The sequence below is a fragment of the Cavia porcellus genome, unplaced genomic scaffold, assembly GCF_034190915.1.
Source record: "Cavia porcellus strain 051 isolate PalLab524CR breed Dunkin Hartley unplaced genomic scaffold, mCavPor4.1 scaffold_15, whole genome shotgun sequence".
Lineage (NCBI taxonomy): Eukaryota > Metazoa > Chordata > Mammalia > Rodentia > Caviidae > Cavia > Cavia porcellus.
Window position 1 is genome coordinate 54,427,129 of NW_026947498.1, and position 18,866 is coordinate 54,445,994.

Here is an 18,866-nt window from a genome sequence, read left to right on the forward strand (position 1 = left end):
GATGTAAGTTGCATTCATCCTTCTCCTTATAGTTTACCTCAAAGAAGCTTACACTTGTTTGCATTTTGAGTCAGATCTAAGTTCCGTGTATGCTACATGCCTTCTGGAGTTTCTTAGAGATTCATATTTGTCTTTGTCAATATTGTCTATCTTTTCTCACTGTTTCATTCTGTAAATGGTTCCTTTTCGTCTTTTGCCAAGAAACTGTTCTCATTCTCTCCAAACACACAATATCATTCAGAAGGTGGCTTTAAGTCCTTTGATCATTTTGCTATGCTCGTTCTCTGTTCCTGTCCTCTTTTCTTGCCTTCTCAAATCTCTAATTCCCATGTATTTTTCCACAGTGCTTTTATAATCACTGGGACAAAATACCCGATACCTACATCTAAAGGGGAAGTTTATTTGGCCCATGACTTCAGAAGGTAATGTCCATGGTCACATGTCTCCAAGGCAGAAGTGGCACGGCAGAGGGCCTGGTGGAAGAAAATTGCCCATGATACGAGGGCACAGAATGAGAGAGAACAAGCTAGAGCAAGAGCTAAACTACCCAAAGGTCTACTTCCTCCAAAGGAACCCCCCTGACTAGCAATCTCACACTCAACTATACACTCATTAATGGATTAATCCACTGATAAGTATAATGCCTCCATGACAAACCACCTTCTGAAAACACCACCTCTGGGCACAAGAGATTGGCAGGGGCATTTTAGATCTAAACATAACAGTGCCTTATGAAAATACCTTTATAAGAAGGTTGGATGAGGAATTTAGAGTCCATGTGCATGGATAGGAAAGGAGCAAAGTTCCTGAAGAATAGTTGTAGTTAGTAAAATACTTTTCACTCATGATATTATTAGACAGATGATATCATTTTCACCTGATACCCAGGTCTTTTTATTTTGAACAAAGAATCAAGCAAGACACACAGAACTAGTAAGAAAAGCAGAGATTTATTAAGGGTATATATTTATTTATATAGTCTACAGAACAGAAAAAGGCTGATGAGAGAAGTTAAGAATGGGTTTAACTGCTTCCAATCTTTAAGTATGTTTTGGGACCTTTTCTGAGTCTTGGAATTTGGGGTGGCACTTAAAAGAGCTCTCTAATTAATTGAGACTATCTGACCTCATATTGGGAGGGATTATTTTTTCATTTGCATGGGTATTGTTGGAACCAGCCTAGATACTAGAATGCTCAAGGGATGCTGAGGTTTTTCAGCATTGAGATGCTAATGGTATAATGAAGTTTTCCTTGGTTATTCTAAAACAGTTAGAGCACATGTTCGTTCAGCTCAAGCCAGATGTCAAAAAAAGCATGACAAAGACTTGAGCAGAGCTCATAGGCTTATGGTGGATATTGAGGAAATGTGATTAGGGAAGGATGCTTTTGTAGTTTCTAGGAGCTGGAAGGCAGCCACCTGTTGTGAAGCCCACTATCTCCCGCCTCACCACTATAACATGCATTTTAAAATGGGGTCATACTATGTTCACATTGGAACTCTAGTCTGGTTATCTATATTACTAAAAATAGAGTAAAGCTAATTTGGCCATTTTATAGTCAACAGATTTCTTTATACTTTTGTTTCTGGTGATTAGATGGTCATTATAGGCACCTAACAATCTCTTTACTAAGTGGTTTGTCTCAGCCTGAATTCTGCCACATGTACTATGGCATTTATGAAAGTACTCACTCCTTGTGTTTGGGGATTGTGACAACTTTTGAATGTCTGTGTTTACCATCTCATTTTCCCTGAGGACATGGTTTCTATCATTACCCTCAACCTATCACTGAGCATGTTCTTTGCTAAAAGATGGAATTCCTCATTAGCGTGACTTTGAGATAAGACTTCTGTATGGGTCCAGCTGAAACTTTCTTGGAACCCCAGTTATCTGAGGTTGTTCCTATTTGGTCTTTCTTCCTTATCTGTCTCCTTTATAAGGTCGGATCTTTATCACTTTTTGAAGAATTTCCCTGGTTTCTTCAACTTTTTCCCTAATGTGTGTTCTTCCAAATTAATCTTTTACTCATCCATATACTTCTCAGAAAAACTCCAAATAATATATGTCTTTGGCAAGAGCCACAAGATCTGTTGATACAAGCTTGATAATATAACAGGACTCTTGTCTTTTAATACTTGAAATTTCTTACATTCCTTTCTTTCATTTTCTAGAAACAAACACTGAAATGGCTGGTATTAACTTTTCTTGTGGGTATGGATTTCTATAATACTTATGCTCATGTGAGAGTATCTCTCACCAATAAAAATATTGTGAGCATTTCTTATGCAAGTGAGCAAATCCTTCAAAACTGATATTGTTAATTATCATTAAAGCTCTTTTAGTAACTGCTTCAAAAGCATTGGGTTTTGGAATAATTTTTCAATAGGGTTTTTCAAATGCTAAACAACCATTCTGGAGTAGTTTAAAGCCAGTGTGTATGCTCATCAGATGATCTATGCTCAAGAATTTAAAGCAAAATGTAATGTAATAATGTATATCTGATACACATGTAATATGATAATGGAAATGTAATATGATGTAGATGTATGGTAATGACATATAATTTATATGTCAAGAAGAAAATATTAATGATTACAGAATGGTCAGTTGCATGAACATCAATTCTTCAAGACTGGGTATTTGAAGATTTTAATATTTAACTCTTAATTTGTGTTTTAGTAATGTCTTTTATTTACTTTGTACATTGCTTGATTTTGCATAGAATATTTTGTAGAAGTAGAATTATTGTGTCAAAAATCATGGTCAGTCTTAAAGATTTTGATATTTTTTGATACTCATTCAAGAAGATCCCAATTCACACTCCAACCATTACTATATGACTGTACTTACTTCTTTTCCCCTTATTTTCTTTCTGTAAAGTTGTATAAAATATAAATGTGCAATACAAAAAATGATTAAAACAATCTTTGAATTCTCCATCAAGTTTATGAAATAGAATGCTCTGTGTTGGCCTGTCTTGACATCTCTCTCCATGCCTTCCCTCTCCTCAGGACTAAAGTCATAACAATTCCTGAGCCTTTCTGATATGCTTTATCCTCCTGAGTTAAAAGAGTTTTCTAGCCTATAGTGTAGAAATTAAGGTTAAATATTCCCATGAATTTAAATAAATTCATAAATTCCCACGAATTTATGAAAGTGTGTATATCTATTTGTATACAATATTCCTAACATAATATTTAGATTATAAAATACAGATAGCAAATGCAACTTTAGTTGTGCTATTACAACCAACCAGAGATTATCATCAGCACTGTTAAGCTGAAGTTTACAGTACAAGGTGAACTGAAGGTCTTAGACTTCTATATTCTGAGAGTTTACAAGACCTTCTGGAATATTTAGAGGGAGAGGCCATGAGTGAGTTTTCAGAAATGTGAGGCTCACCACTGTCTACATTTTACAAGGCTGTAATACAAACGGGTACTAAGCACATAATCAGTTGGACTACAGTGAACTGTATTGGGCTTCTTGCTTCTAAATTCATTATAGCTTTGTTCCAGTTCATAGAAGAAAACTTCAGTTGGTTAAGATAAACGTACATAGCTGATTTAGGCATCAGAACCTGAAAAGAAAGAGCAAAAAATTTATGAGCCAGTTGTCAGATAACCAGCTTCTCATCTGGGCCAAGCTCTCCAGGACATTCATCCAAATGTTTAAAAAATGGTCATAATAGCCTGCAGAATATCTGCTTCCACACTGATTGCCACAGTGGTTGTACCAGCCTACACTCCCATGAACAGTAGAGAAGAATGTCTTTTCCCCCACAGCTTCTCCAGCACTTGTTATTGGTTGATTTTTTGATCTTGGCCATTTTTTCTGGGGTGAGATGGAATCTCAGTGTTATTTTAATCTGCACTTCTTGAATGACCAATGATGTGGAAAATTTTTTCATATATTTATTTGCCATTTGTATTTCTTCATCTGTGAAGTGTGTATTCATCCCAGATGACCATTTTGGATTGAGTCATTGAATTTTGGGGGCCTTATTTATTTATTTATTTATTTGGTACTGGGGATCGAACTCACGATCTTGCTCTTACCAGGCAGGCACTTATGCCCCTGAGCTAAATCCCCAGGCCCATGAGCTAAATCCCCAGCCCCCTGATTTTTTTAAAAATTCTTGGTATGTTTTAGATAAAAGTCCTTTGTCTGAGGGACAGTTGGCTAAGATATGTTCCTGGTTTGTAGGTTTCTTTTCACTCTATTGGAGATTTCTTTTTACATGCAAAAACTTTTTCATGTGATGAGATCCCAGTTGTTGATTCTGGGAAGTATTTCCCATGTAGTTTGATTTTTTGTTCATGAACTTCTGCCTAAACTTATGTTGTCAGGATTTCAACCTAGTATGTCTTCCAGTAGATTTAGTGTTTCCATTTTAATATTTAGATTTTTGATCCAATTTGACATGAGTTTAGTGCATGGTAATAGGCATGGGTCTAAGTTTAAGTTTTCAGCATATGGAAAGCCAGTTTTCCCAGCACCACTTATTAAAGAGGTATCTTTCTTCCTGTGAATATATTTGGCCCCTTTTCTGAAGATGAAGTGGCTGAGTGTGTTTGTAGTTGTGATTATATCTTCTAATCTATTCCATTGATCTTCAGGTTTGTTTGTATTACAGTACCATGTTGATTTTATCATAGCAGCTTTGTAGCATAATTTCAAGTCTCGGATTGTGACGCCAACTGCCTTGCCTCTGTAGCTCAGAATTACCTTTTGCTAGTCTAGGTCTTTTCTGGTTACAGATAAATTTTAGGAATGATTTCTCTCAATCTGTGAGGTATACTAATGGCATTTTGATTGGAATTGTATTAAGTATGTATAACAATTTTGGGAGAATGGCCATTTTCACAATGTTTGTTCTTCCTATCCATGACCAAGGAATGTCTGTTTTCTGACATCCTCTTCAATTTCTGTTTTTCAGAGTACTGTAATTTTTACTATATAGATATTTTACATCCTTTGTTACATTGATTCCTAAGTATTTTGGGGGGGATGCCATAGTGAAGGGCGCGGTTTCCCTTATTTCTCTCTCAATGAGTTTATTGTTTGTGTACAGGAATGTTATTAATGCCTGAGTGTTGACTTTGTATCCAGCTACATTACTAGATTTGGTTACTACATCCAGAAGTCTTTTAATGGAGTTTTGGGGGTCTTCTATGTAGAGTATCATATTATCTGCAAACAATGATAATTTAACTTCTTCCCTTCCTATCCTTATTCCTTTTATTTCTCTCTCTTGTCTAATTGCTCTGGCTAATGTTTCAGGAACTATAATGACTAGTAGAAGAAAAAGACATCCTTGTCTTTTTCCTGACTTTAGTTGAAATTTTTCAGTTTTTGTCCATTTAATAAGATGTTGGCTATTGGTTTATCATATATAACTTTTATCACATTGAGGTAAAGATTACCAATTCCAATGTTCTGTAGGATTTTTTTTTATCATGAATGAGTATTGAATTTTGTCAAAAGCTTTTTTCACATCCATTGAGATGATCATGTGATTCTTGTCTTTGGCTTTATTCATATGATGTAATATGTTTGTTGATTTGTGTATGTTGAACCAGCCCTGCGTTCCTGTGGTGAATTCACTTAATCATGGTCTATTATCTTCTTAATGATTTATTGCATTCTATTTGCCAGTATTTTTTTTTTTTTTTGAGGATTTTTTTATCGATGTTCATTAGGGAGATTGGCCAGTAACTCTCTTTTCTGGTTAGATCTTTCTCTGGCTTTGGTATTAAGATAATACTTGCTTCCAGGAATGAGTTAGGGGGACTTGCTTCTCTTTCAGTTTCATTGAGGAATTTGAGAAGTGTTGGCATTAAGACGTCCCTCAATTTGTTATAGAATTCAGCAGTGAATCCATCAGGACCTGAGCTTCTCTTTGTTGGTAGGGTTCTAACTACATTTTCAATTTCTTAACTGAAATTGGATTATTCTGCAGTTTTATATCTTCTTGATCCAGCTTTGGTAATTCGTATGTTTCTAGGAATCTGTCCATTTCTTCTGTGTTATCAAACCTATGAGAGTAAAAGTTTTTGATGTAGGCATTGATGATCTTCTGTATTGCCACATGGTCTGCAGTGATTTCACCCTTTTCATTTGTTATAGCATGAGTTTGAGATTTTCTTTCCTCTTTTTGATAAGGTGGGCTCAAGGTTTTTCAATTTTATTTACTTTTTCAAAGAACCAACTATTTAATTCATTAATTCTTTATTGTTTTCTTAGTTTCAGTTGCATTGATTTCTGCTCTGTTCTCCATAATTTCTTTTCTTCTTTGGGCTTTGGGTTTGACTTGTTCTTTTTTCGGAAGTTTGAGGTACAGCATTAGTTTGTTTATTCGTGTTTGTTCCATTTTCCTGATGTAGGAGTTTACGGCTATCAGTTTCCTTCTGATGACTGCTTTCATTGTGTCCTACATGTTCCTGTAAGTTGTATTTGCATTTTCACTTGATTGTAAATATCGTTTAATATCTTGATCAATTTCTTCTGTGACCCATTGATTGTTTAGGAGAGTGTTAATTAATTTCTATGAATTTATGAAGTTCTTGTGGCATTTTTTGACATTAATTTCCAATTATACTATGCTATGGTCAGATAATATGCATGGGGTTATTTTAATTCCTTTGCATTTATTTAAGCATGTTCTGTGTGCTACTATATGATCTACTTTAGAGAATGACCCATGGGCAGCCAGGAATATATATTCTGATGTTGTGTGGAACACTTGTACACAGCTATTAGGTTCATTGGTTCAAAAGTTTGATTCAGTTCTGTTATTTCTTGTTGATTTTTTGTTAGGTTGATCTGTCTCTTTGTGACAATGAGGTGTTAAGGTCCCACATTATAACTGTATTATTATTATTATTATTATTATTATTATTTTGTCTTTTTGAGACAGGGTCTTTCTATGTAGTTCAGGCTAATCTTGAGCTCACTTTCTAGCCTGGGCTGGTCTTGAACTCACAATGATCCTCCTGCCTCAGCCTCCCGTGTGTTGGGATTACAGGCATGAACCACCATGCCCAGCTTTATAACTGTATTATTGCTTATTTGATTTTTCATGTCTATTAAATGTCTTATGTAGTTGGATGCTTCTATATTTGGTGCATATATATTTATGATTATAATTTCTTCCTCTTAAAGTCTTCCACTAATACACATGTAGTGACCTTCTATATCTCTTTTGATCATTCTTGGTTTGAAGTTCACATTGTCTGCAAACAAAATAGCTATCCCCACTTTTTTCTGGGTTCCTGTCGCATGCAGTATTGTTTTCCATCCTTTGACTTTCAGTTGATGAATTTCCTTTTGAGTTAAATGTGTTTCTTGTACACAGGATATTGTTGGATTTTGTTTGTTACTCTACTCACCCAGTCTGTTTCTTTTTAATGGTGAGTTAAGATGGATAAAACTGGTATGTACTGACATATCCCTGGCATGTTATCTTTCTGTTGTTGGTTTTCTACTTTTTCTGTTTAATTGTTTACCCTGCTTAGTGGATTTCTTCTACTGTTGTTATTGGAACTGTAGTCATCTTTATCTCTTTCTAGAGCACCTTGCAGTATTCTTTGTAGTGTTGATTTGGTGGTCATGAATTTTTTTCAGTTGTTCTTTATCATGGAGGTATCCTATTCCTCCATCAATTTTGAAGGAAAGGTTTTTCAGGGTACATCAATCTGGGTTGGAATTCTTTTTCTTTTAGGGCTTGAAATACTTCTCTCCAAGTTGTTCTTGATGTGAAGGTTTCTGTTGAGAAGTCTGCTATTATTCTGATAGGCTTTCCTTTGTGGTTGATCTGTTTGCTTTCTCTGATAGCTTTTAGTATTTTGTTCTTGTGCTGAATTTCTGGAATCTTAATTATTATATGTATGGATGAAGATTTATTTTGGTTATGGCTAACTGGGATTCTATATGTCTCACTTATTTGTATATCAGATTCTTTTCCTATGTGTGGAAAATTTTCTATTGTTTTTGTAAATAGTCTTCTTATGTCATTTGTGTTGCCCCCAGTTTTTTCATTGACACCTATCAATCTTGTATTATTTCTCTTTGCTTCATCTTGCAGCTGTTGAATTGCTGTTTCCTGATTCCTTATTTTTAAAAGAGCTTTTCTTTCATGATCATAAGCTTCCATCCTGTCTTTAAGGGCTGGGAGTATTTCTTCAGCTTCATTCAAATGGTTTTGCCAGCTTTCAAAGGAATTTTTAATTTCCTGAAGATCCCTTTGAATCTGTATCATGCATTATAATTCTGTCCTTTTTTTTTTTTTTTTTTTTTTTTTTTTTTTTTTTTTGGTGCTGGGGATTGAACTCACAACCTCACATTTGCCAAGCAGGCATTTATGCCACTGAACTAAACCCCCAGTCTCTATAATTCTGTCTTATACTGTTCATTCAAGATTTCCATCATTTTCTTATGTTCTTCTATCTTCTTTAGATACTCAATATTTCTATCATGTTTATCATTTTTTTTAACCTGGGAGATTATTTCTGATCTGATTTCCTCTATAGATTCACAGAGTTGCTATCATTTCAGAAAGTTCAGTTGTGTGATTTCCAGGGTCTTCCATTTCATTGTCTCCTGGGCTTGTTCTTGGTGTGCTGGAGGACTGAATCTGCATCTTTCGCTTTCATTTTGTCATTTTCCTTTGGCACCTGTGCAGCTGGCCAGGCTCCCTTTCAGTGGATTGCAATGGAAGGCTGTGCTATGCAGAGCTCAATCCTCTGATATCCACATGGCTAGCTGGGGCACATGCCTGGACTATGGTTCTGTGGCCTTGCTCAGTTATGGACAAAGATCAAAATCTTCAGGACACACCAGTTAGGTTGGTCAATCCCTGATGGATGGCTCTGAGCTGGGCAGGGCTCAGTACCTCTGTGACCTGTGAGACTGGCCAGACATTCCCACACTGGATTGTGCTAGGATGCTGGGCTGGGCAGAGCTCGGATCCTCTGTGAAGCTAGTAGGGATGCATACCCGTAGTGTGGTGTTGGGGGCTTGTGCCTGGTTAGAAGGAGTTCAGAGCCTCTGGTCCACTCAGCTAGCTGGTACACACCTCTGAAGTAAGGTGCTGGAGTCTTATTCCTAACTGGGTGGGGTTCAGAACCTCGGGGACCCACAAGGCTAGCTGTGATGCAGCCCTGTACTATGGTTCTGGGGCCTTGTGCTATGATGGTCAGAGCTGGAAACCTCCAGGAACCACTGGCTAGACCAGTTGCTCCCTGCTGGTTGGCTCTGGGGCTCCGGGGCTCTGGGTTGGGCAGGGCTCAGTATCTTTGTAACCTGTGAGGCTAGCCAGGTATTCCCCAGATGTACTGTGCTGGGATGCTGGGCTGGGCAGAGCTCAGATCCTCTGTGCAGCTATCAGGGATGCACATGTGGAGTGTGGCACTGGGGCCTTGCACCTGGCTGGATGGAGTTCAGAACCTTCTGGACCCAGGCAGCTACCTGGGACCCCCCTGGGCCTTCTATTTTATTCTTTTTTGACTATATGTCTGAATATATTATTCAGCCCTCATAAGGTTTGAGATGTTGACTATAATTCCATATTATAGTGATTTGCCTTTAAAATTCTGGGTGTTATTGCATTTTTCCTTTTGCTTACAAGCTATGTTGTTGTGAAGCCTAAAGCTATTGGGATTCCTGATTCTTTCTGATCTTTTTCTTCCTAGAATCTTTTACCCTTGTGTTCTCAAATTTTGAAATGGAGAGTGACTTTTTTTTTCAACATTAGAAATTTATTTCTCATAGTTCTGGAACATTTTATAGTAATTTTTGCTTTCTTTTCTGCTGTTTCTCCCCTCCCCTCTCCCTGTCTTCCTCATTCTCTCTTTTAGAAAAAAAAGATTTCCTAGAGTTGCAATGTGCTTTTCTAATCCCTTTTTCTCCTACCTCTGTGTCTTTTTAACTTTACTGTCCAGAAGATTCCTCTACTTGACATTATAATATCTTTACTTCTCCTCTTCTGTTTCCAGTTATAAAATGTCTCTTCTGTTAAATTCTTATAGTACCATGTTTTTCTTCTATAAATACATTTTTTATCTTTTGAGAACATTAATAAAGTTTTATTCCATTAGATTTTATTTGTTGATTCCCTTCCCCTACATTATTAGTTTACTTCAAGATATCATTTTGTGGAGAAGGTTGGTTTTGCTTTAATTTATATCATCTGTGATGGAGTTTCCTTTGGGATATCTAGTAATCATGGAGTATCTATTTACTATAAGAATGGGGAATCTAAAAAGCCCATAGGAGGCTCTAAGAACTCGGACAATGGACCATGCTTATCACCTACATTTACTGAAGGTGATATAAGCAGAGGGTGGCACAGGATTCTGCATTCAGCATTAGGTATTTATTTGTTAACTTAATTCTACTCCTACCCCAGCTCTGCACTATGCCTGTGTCATCAATTCAGATATTCTTGCTTTAGTTTTTCCCAGCAAACAAGCCTCCAGATTTCTTTCAGAGTAGAGGCATAATTGCTCACCAAAGTGCAGTGGAAGAGGGAGTCTGCAAAGTTTAACTTCTTAAATAGTATAATGGAGTCTGACCTCATTTAAAAACAAAAACAAAAACAAAAACCTTTAACTGTTGAAAGCTTTTAAACCCTACCTCCTCTTTTCCCTCCCATGCCATATTTGGGCAAGTTGATAAGAAAGCGAATGCACTGCTCTCTTTGCACAGCAGAAAGTTCAAACCCTCAGGGGATGAGCCATTTAGTCCACCTCCTAACGGATACCTAGCTGATCAGACCCATTCTCTCTTAGTGCACTCAAGCCAATTCCAAACCAACTCGGGTTATGTCTACTCTGCCCAGAAAGAGTCATGATATGATATAATTTCACTTTGTCTCTGTTGTGCACATGGTGTCAATCAGTCAGAAACATCTCATCTTATCAGTGGACTGGAGGGGTCCATGCACATGTACTGGATGGTTATGAGAAGCAGCTTTCACAGGAAGCGGTCTCCTCTGAGTCCCAAAAGCAGTTCTTACGTCTTTTGAGAATTCTAGTTTAAATTGTTTACTGACATTTTTCCAACACTAGCTAGAGGCTAGTCTGAGTTTAATAAGTCACTTAGTACTTGTTCAGCTTTGGTGAATTTCCAAAATTTTGCCTTTCTCTCTTTCTTGAGTCTTCCTTTCTTTGTTCTTGTTCTCTCTCTCTCTCTCTCTCTCTCTCTCTCTCTCTCTTTCTCATTCTTTCTTTCTAGATTGCTTTCCTAAATTTCCTAATTTTTTTCACATTAAAGAGATAAGAAACAAAACTAGATGCACATGTTCAACATGCTGTCTTAACTCAGAAATCCTTGGTGAGCTCAGCTCTTCATACCTTGTCAGCAACAGGGACTTTCATATATCATTTATTGCTGGAGCCTGAAAATGCACACTATATTTAGTCCTAAGTGATCTGACAGTAAAGATGGTCCATATTACTGGATTCTGATGTAGCCCACTGTTCATGTTAGTAAAAGCCTAATGTACAATTTCATGTGTGACAGGTTCTTCAGCCACCGTTTGTTTCACCCTAAATTTGTTTCCTATTTTTAGTAGCATTCAATTGTAATGTAGATGAGAAGCCTTTTACCATGCTCTGGAAACAAGTTAAAATGAAAATGAACTATATTTATTATCTCTGCTTCATTTTTATGAGGCAAATGAAGAGATAATTCATGAGTATCTTTTCTTCTTTGATTATAATGGTTCAACTTTTGAACAAATTTAGCAATGATTTACAGTTCTTGGTTTAAAATGCCAGACTTAAAAATTGAAAGTGTAAATGTTTATTTGAAAACAGTGATTTCATCAGTTGGTAATCCTACTTTGTTTTCATAGTTAATTTATAGATTACTATGTTATTTTTATTATTAAAATATAATTCAAAAGTTTTTCATAATAAAAGCATATAGAAGAAAATTAGCTCCTCTTTGCCATACATGAGAGAGCTAGTGGACTAGATTACATTTGTATATCTTGAAAATTATGTTAAATCAATGTAAACAAGAGCACATGACTTCTGCTATTTTTTACTGTTTGTTAAACTATGTATTTCAGTATATTTAGATTGTACTTATACTTTTTTCCTTGTAGAAATAGACCAAATAAAAGAACACAAAATAATCATAGCTAAACAAGCCAACACAAAACAGGAGTCCATTAAGCAAGCAGTCACCTGCTTAAACAAGCAACTGAATGTTCACAGGATTTCTCAAGCCTACGTTAGGTTCCATCCAAGTCCTCTGTCTCCCTTGAAGTAAACCACTTTCTACCTTCTGTGGTAATCCTACCTTGCTTTCCTTTAGTGTTACTCTGTAAATATGTGTCCTTAGATTCTTCAGCTGAGCTTTTACAATTTTACATGATTTGCATCTGGCAGTTTGAATATTTAGGTCTGATTTCATGCTGTTCTTTCTTCTTAACTCTGGTAGCAAATGTATTATTTTATTCCTTTCCTTACTAAGAAGGTGGAAATTTGTGCTGCCTGGTTTTCCATTACTATGACAAAATACCTGGGGGGATAAAACTTAATAGGGGGAAAGATTTATTTTGGCTCATGGTTTCAGAGGGCTCAGTTCATGGTTGGCTGACTGCACTGTTTTAGGCCTGTGGCAAGGCCAAACCTCAAGGTGAGTAGTAGATGGTGGAACAAAACTGCCGCCTCAGAACTGCCAGGAAGCAGAGAGAGGAAAGCACAACAAAACACTGTAAGGATATTTCCCCCAGTGACCTTCCTCCAGCTAGGCCCACCTTCCTAAAGTGTTCATTACTTCCTTATAGCTCATTAAGGTATGAATCCATGGATAAACAAATTCCACTTGTGAGATCAGAGCCCTCATGATCTGGTCACCTCCCCAAAGCCCCACCTCTGAACACTGCTGCACTGAGGACCAAACCTTCAATGCATGAGCTCTAGCTAGAGGTGGGTGGAATTCCACAGCCTAAACTCCAGGAGTGGGTGGGAATTGCACAGCCTAGGAGCACAGCAGTATTCTCATGTGGGTCTTTGACTGCTTAACCACAGTATTATTAGACACATTGTTCATAAAATCATATTAATTGGAATTTTTCAATTCTTTATGAGCAATTAGATTCTTTTTAGGTACCAAATTCTTTCAATTCCCTCTAAATTTTAAAGCTACTATTGTTAAGTCATTCAATTATGTCTTTAATTAATGTTTGAAATATAAATGCCAATGGTATGTTCATTTATATTTAAAAGAATTGTATTCAAAATCATAGTACTGTTATTATTACTCTACTTATTCAAATTTGTCTGATATTCATCTTTTCATTGTTCATCATTCTTTCCTGAATTGTGTTTCTATCTTATGCTTTTTTTCCACCTGATTGAAAAATAGGCTGTCAGTATGTTTTTTAATGCAGATATTCTGGTTACAAACTTTTTGTCATAAATTATTTCATTTGATTCTTGAGATATGGTTGTGTTCAAATTTCACATTGTGAGTTTTAACTTGGAAGTTATATTTGGTTCAGGAGTTATTTTCTTCCAGAACTGTGATGATATTTTTCCCTTGCCTTTTGACTTCTGTAACCTCTGATTAAAAGCTACCTGCCTAATATTTTCACTGTCTTTTTGTTTTTTTTAATGCTTTAATTTTTTTCTTTCAGTTTACATACTTTGTTATGAAGTGCCTGGTTCTTTTCTTTTTGTCCTGTTTGAAACTTGCTGAGCTTCTTGAACCATAAGTTCATCTCTTTCAGTTTTAGAAAATTTTCATCTATTGTTCTTCAAATAATTTAAAAAAAATTCTATTTAAAGAGAAAAAAAGCAAAACAGAAAAAAGAGTAGCAACAATACAGAATTCAAAAACATAAACACTAAGAAATCACTAGTTGATAAATTACATACTGTCATCTTAGAAATAGTTGTTCACGTTACAAAATTAAAGCATACAAAGTGGACATTCAAACAGTGAGACTGCAAACAGTTCTGCTCAATGAATTCTCAAGGTGAATTTTTCCTTTTACTGGAATTTTACTTGCACTTAATACTGTACTTTCTTGCTATATTCTGTTTCTTACTTTTTCCCCTCTGTCTGTCATTTTGGTCCTCTTTGCTTTTTCTAGATTGTTTTTTTTTTCTGTCCAATCAATATCTAGACTGCAAATTCTTGTTAATTGACTGGACAACTGTTAATTCAAACTATACAATTGTTGCTAATTTCAGTTACTTCTTAGTTCTTGTAGTTTGTTTGTTCTATTATTGTTACTATTATTATTTTTACTGTGAACATTCTCTATATTGTCTCTGAATGCAATGGATATCGTTCAAGTCTACATCTTAAAAACTCCAACATCAGAAGTGTTTATGAGTGTGGGAGATGCATATTTTTCATTTTTTGGTCTTTTCCCCATTTTTATTAGTACATGTTTGTGACACTTAATAAATACATTTGATACATATGATCTTTTTGCTTCTCTCTTTCTCCTATCCCTTCATCTTTTGCCATCCTCAAATCCCTTTCCCATCTCCACAAAGTCTACCTTTCTGTTTCCTATTATCTACCTGTTTGTTTTGCTCTTTAAATTATTTGTATATTGGGTTCCTCATATAGAAGAACTCATGCCATGATGAACCTTCTGTGTCTGAGTTATTTCACTTAGAATTATGGTCTTAAGGTACCTCTTGTTTATCTACAAATAACTCAAACTTACTCTTTTTTATGGCTGAATAATACACCATTATGTATATATACTTCATTTTTAAATCCATTCATCTGTTGTTGGGTATATATGCTGCTTTCAAGATTTAGCTCTTATGAGTTGTGCTGTTATAAACAGGGTGTGCATGTATGGTTATAATATGGTGGGGTTTTCTTTACCTCTTTTAGAAAGATATGCAGATGATATAGAGTTGGGTCAAATAGGATTTCTAGTTTCAGTTTTTCAGGAAGATTTCCATAGTGGTTGTGCTGTTACATTCCAAACAATAACGTAGAGGATTCCTTTTCTCCTAAAACATCACCTGCATTTGTTGTTTTTAAAGTTCATGATGATAATCTTTCTTTCCCGAGTAAAATGCAATATCAGGATTGTTTTGATTTTCATTCCTCCTAATGGCCAAAGAAACAAAATACTTTTTCCTATACCCTTGGGCCATTTGTATTTCTAATTTCAATTATTTCTTTCTTCTGGTTTTTATCTTTCTTTCTTTCTTTCTTTCTTTCTTTTTTTTTTTTTTTTTTTTTTTGTCTTTGTCGTTTTTATTGATACCAGGGATCGAACTCACAACTGCCTGCTTGCAAGGCAGGTGCTTATGCCGCTGAGCTAAATCCCCAGCCCCTCTTTTGGTTTTTCTGTCTCCTAGTACCAGATTCTTTTTTGTTTATGGTGTGTCACATTGTATTTTTTAAAATGCTATAGAAATAATTTTCAACTTGGGATAGCATCTTCTTTCAGAGATAATTTATATTTTATTTTGCTGGTCATCTATGATACACACTCTGTGATCATCTTAAAATCTCATTTCAGTCACACAGCAGGTAAGAATCTGATAACTGCACAGGATGCAAAGGTGATTTTTTTTCAATGATAGTAAGGACTGCGGAGCACCTCCTATGGTAAGACAGGAGATGAACGATTTGATTTCAGTGATATCTGTGAAGTTATTCATTAAATATTTATCACTTGCCAGGAAGCGTTTTGGTTGCTTTCTAAATACCATTAAGGCAATATCTGAGGTAGACATTATTGTTACCCTTGTGGTACAGATGTGACATCGAAGTAGAAAAGAGTTGACTAACTTGGCCAAAGGTACACACTTTATCAGAAAGAATGTAGGCTTTAACCTGGGCTGGTTTTATTATCTTCTGATTTTAACCAACATGTTAAAGCAAAAACATTCTTCAGGGAGACTAGTATTTTTCGTTGTTTTTGCCAATTCATCTGCTCTCTGAACTATATTCCTGCTTTTCTAGATATGTAAAGTAAGAAATCAAAGGACAAATGCTATTACGAAAGAATCAGCAAGTTTTGTGAATGGCTACCAGGCTAATTTAAAGAAAAAAAATTGATTTGGTAAAATACGATGCTGTTACAGTGAATTTAGATTTTTGGGTGCTGTGTTATTCTAAGAAGTGGTAAATTTTGAAATTACGTGGGAGAGGCAGTTAGAAGTACCAGTTTTATTTTGTCTAATGATTATAAATTTGAAAAGGTATAATATATATGTCAGTTTGGTCATGGCACTTGGATGCTTATATGAAGTAATAATAATGCTTATTATGTAGGGAGAAAGAGCCTAATTTGTGTTAAATTAGTGCTGCACTTCAGAACTGAGAGATGAGGGAGTGGTGGGTTAACTATGGGATCTCTTAAAAACTCCTTTGTACTGAGAAGAGCAAGTGTGGTGGAATTATATCGTAGAACCCAGAATTTCTGCTTGATTCATGTGTGAGATTTGTTTATTGTGTCTCTTTCCACAGTGACTTCTGAGGCTGCTTCAGCATTAACAGTTGGCTTGGTACTCAAAGAGTGTTTGATTAGCTAAGTTAGGAAGCAAAATGGCACACACAAGAGGAAATTTACCCTGGAATAAATGTAGATCATTTAGTCAAATTGCTATATTCTCAGCATGCTCAACTTTCCTTTGGAGACTATGCCGTAGGAACCTTTCTTAGAAGCACAAATAAGCAGAATTTATTCTCTAGGGAATCAGAAAATTGTGGCCTAACATGTGATCCAGGATCATCTTACATGACCTTGGAGAGAAAGTTGCTGTTAAAAAAAAGAAAATGACTAGAATCAGGAATGAAGATGATTCTATGAGGGTATTTATGAGTCAGAACTCTTCGCTGAAAGTGGCAGAAATCAGATTCAAAGCAGCTTAATCACAGCCATGGGGGGCGGTGGGAGGAGAAAAAAATTACTGTCATTGGCCTATGTTGCACATCAGTATAAATTCACACTTGCTGTAGTTGGAAAGTGGTCCAAAATGTTTCTTGCAGATCTAAACATACTTTGAAGGCTCTGAACTTAAAAAAAGGGAGAGAAAAAAAAGGAATATATTGGCTCAAGATGCTGGGAACAAGCATGGTGCTATTTCACACATCATTGGATCCAGAGGCCAAAGGAGACAATGTTTGCTCCTGTACCATCAATTTTCTATTGACCTCTGCTCCTGTCTTTGTAGGTGCTATAACTCCTGCCATACCTGTGTTCTCTTGTGTTGCTAGAGAAGTGGTATGGGCATATTTTTCTTTCTAGATTAGTCATACCTGGGCCAGGTGTTTATTAGCTATCAACTGTTGCATAACACATTGAAACTCAGTGTAAAAGATGTAATGTTTGTTGCCTCCCACAGTCCCTGAAGGACAGAATCTAGAAACAGCTCAGTTCCATGATTTTCATATGGAATCTGTTATGAAGTTTCAGTTAAGGTATTTGCTAAGGCTATAGTTATATCAATGGGCTGCTGAAACTGCCTCCAGATTTACACATGTGACTACTGGTTGGAGCTTTAATTCTGGGCCATGTAGGCCATATACCAGGCTATTCACACAGCATAGCAGCAGCCTTATCCAAAAATAAGTAACCACACAGTGACAGAAGCCAAAATGGAAGCCATGTTATCTCTTACATACTCATTTCATAATTGACATATAATTTCTGCTGCACTCCGTATTGGTCACACAGTCCGACCCTGCTACAATGTGGGAGATGACTAAATAATGGTTCAACTATCAACAGGTGGGAGTGATCTTTGAGAGATCTCCAAGAGATAGGCTCCCGTTGGCACTAGCTAGGTAGTGTGCACAATGAATGAATCAACTTAGCCAGCCAGCCTGGAATTAAGTTTAACTGCATTATGAGTATAGACCATTGCTGAATGCTGTCATATGAAAGGCAATGTTGGGTCCTTTCTTTCTCTTATACTATGGTCTTTTTGTGGTCCACAAAGACTGCAAAATCTAGAGATATTTGTCTGGTTATATAGGTGGAAACGTGCAATGAAATTGGATCCTATATTGGCAGAATTAGGAGGTGTCACATGCAGGTGATTGTGGATCTCCCTGGATATAATCAAAGACCCAGTGTAGCAGTCAGGATTCAGGAAATGGTCAAATAACCACAGATTTTCGGCTTAAATTAAATGGAGATTCTTGGGGAATTAAAGTTATGAATCAACCTTTAAGATATGTATCCTATGTTTACTTTTTCATAAAGAATTTTTATTATGCAATTATCATCAATATTATACAATGGCTAAAGCAAGAAACTACATGAGGTATTGTTATGGTGTAGATATAAAATTTCCACCCAAAATCTCATGTATTTGGAAGGTGATTTAATCACGTTCATCAGTAGATTCATCCATTGATGGGTTTAGTATTGGAATGTGGATTAGGAAGTAGGATCCCGTGGGAGGAGAACTTCTAAGAGTGGGACTTTGAAGGCTCCTCGCTCATCAGCACCTGGAGTAGTTTCATTGCCTTAACTGTATTGGATGAATGTGGTTCAACAGCCTTTGGAATTGGCTTGATAGAGGAATTTGGAAAAGTTTGCAGATGCAGGCTAGGCAACCCCTAGATGTTGTGAGCAGTGCTTGATGTATGATACTGGTCAGAGCTCAGAAAACCAGAATGCTTTCAAAACAGGGCCAGTAATTTCAAAGCAGCTCAATGTTCAAGCTGTGGAATGTGTACTTCTGGCTGCTACCAGTGAGATTTACAGTGAGAATCAGGAGAAAAAAGGGCCAAATGATGTGAATCTTGATCAGAAAAGAAGCAGTTATAAAATTTGGTCAAAAAGGAATGAGTTACTGAAAAGATCTGCATAAAAATAAAGCCAAGTAGTTTTGTATAAGATCAACAGGAAATGTAGCT

General features: G+C 36.2%; 1 protein-coding gene across 6 annotated transcripts in view; it reads left to right on the plus strand.

The window, feature by feature from the left end:
• The window catches only part of Hhla2 (HHLA2 member of B7 family), a 97,167-nt gene that overhangs the window by 32,189 nt on the left and 46,112 nt on the right, over positions 1-18,866 (plus strand). The window lies entirely within an intron of this gene.